Source organism: Mus caroli, chromosome 16, assembly GCF_900094665.2.
Source record: "Mus caroli chromosome 16, CAROLI_EIJ_v1.1, whole genome shotgun sequence".
Taxonomy (NCBI): Eukaryota; Metazoa; Chordata; class Mammalia; order Rodentia; family Muridae; genus Mus; species Mus caroli.
Genome location: NC_034585.1, coordinates 84,046,539 through 84,046,772, shown reverse-complemented (window position 1 = coordinate 84,046,772; position 234 = coordinate 84,046,539).

Sequence of the window (234 nt, the reverse complement as noted above, 5' to 3'; positions counted from 1 at the left end):
GTCAGGGACTGCACGTGGCCTGTGGTCACATAGAATCCGTGCCTTGCCTTAGCCTTAGAGCAGGGTTTCCAGGTTTAACAAATAAGAATCCAGACACCAGCGCTCTGAGCTGATCTGGAGAAGGGTGACATCATATCTGCAGTGCTGTGGAGCCCTGCATTTAGCACAGCTTCCCTTTCCTGAACTCTCTCTCTCTCTCTCTCTCTCTCTCTCTCTCTCTCTCTCTCTCTCTCT